Genomic DNA, 1509 nt, shown 5'->3' on the forward strand with positions numbered 1-1509 from the left:
CCTGTTCTTGTGCCAGTACCAGGCTGTTTTGGTTATAGTCGCTTTGTAGTATAACCTGATATCTGGTATTGTGATCCCACCTACTTTGTTCTTATTTTTCAAGATTGCTGTGGCTATTCGGGGTCTTTTTTGGTTCCATATGAACTTTTGAAGTATTTGTTCTAGTTCTATGACAGACCTAATAAAATCTTAAAGTCTTGGAAAAATGGGGGAGAAACACAGGTAACCTTGTGTCCCAGAAGAAAACTATCTTCAATATACCTCTGGTCCTCCACCTGTACCTATTTGGGAAGATCCAAATGGTGAAGCAAACGTTTTGACTCAACCTTCCTCTATCAAGCTAAAGAAGAATACCTTAGCCTTCAGCCATATACTCATAAGGCATGCCAAACTTGCAAAACTGGTGAAAATCTAATTTATATAGGTCTGATTCCTTAATATAGTTAGTGCCTGGAGAAACTGCATTGCTGAGAATCTCAAAGTCATTTGATGAATCAGTTCGGAAAGGTTTAACGGAAAATCCAAAGTATAAATGGCTGAAGTAAGATGAAAGTTTGTTTCTCTCTTCCGTGGAAGAAATCCAGGTAGGCAGCCTGATGTTGGTGTGGTGACTCCGGTTGTCACTGGTTCAGGCTCTCTCAGTCTTTCAGCTCCACCGTCCAAGCCTGGGCTTCCCTCTTTAGGATTCAGATCATGATCTACGCTGACCCGGCATCATACCTACAATGCGGGCAAGAGGAATGGGGAGGAAACTTGAGAAAAGTCTAAATGTTTCCAGCGGCGTCTGCCCGGTTTGAGCACCTTCCTGAAGTCACACTGCACTGCACGGAGGGTTCACTGGCCATATGACTAATGACCACCGAAGGCTGGAAAGACAGCCTTTCATCAAGGTCTGTCACACTGAGCTCACTAAGGCTAGAAAGCAACCACATTTCAAAGCCTGAAGATAAAGTCTTTACAAATGAAAACAGAACAGCATAAAAAATATTGAGAGTGATCGTTGAGGTAGGTAAAGAACAAGATGTCTAAGTATATTTCCCAGGATTAGACAAGAAATCTAAAGAAGGAGCACTCCCAAAACTGAGCCTTAGAGATCGCTGAAGTGTGTATTAATTTATGCCCACGCAGATTCTCAAATATTAACCTTCTACCTCTTGCTCCATATACATCCATTTGGGAATAAATAGCAGACACAGTACTGCTTTACCCGAAATACTTCAATGTATGCCTTCTAATGCCAATACATTGTCTTATGTAGCCACAACACAATTTTCAAAATCAGGAACTTAGCATTGAGAGAATGGTATTTACAATCTATAACTTTATATAGATTTTGCCAATTATGCCAATAACATCTTTTTTAAAAATATATATTTAAAAAATTGTTTTCTTTGTTAATTTTAGAGAAAGAGAGGAAGGGCGAGGGAGAGAGAGAGAGAAACATTGATGAGAGAGAACATAGATTGGCTGCCTTCTGCATGCCCCACAACCCGAGCATGTGCCCTGACC

This window comes from Molossus molossus, unplaced genomic scaffold (assembly GCF_014108415.1).
Source record: "Molossus molossus isolate mMolMol1 unplaced genomic scaffold, mMolMol1.p scaffold_m16_p_8, whole genome shotgun sequence".
In the NCBI taxonomy this organism is placed as follows: Eukaryota; Metazoa; Chordata; class Mammalia; order Chiroptera; family Molossidae; genus Molossus; species Molossus molossus.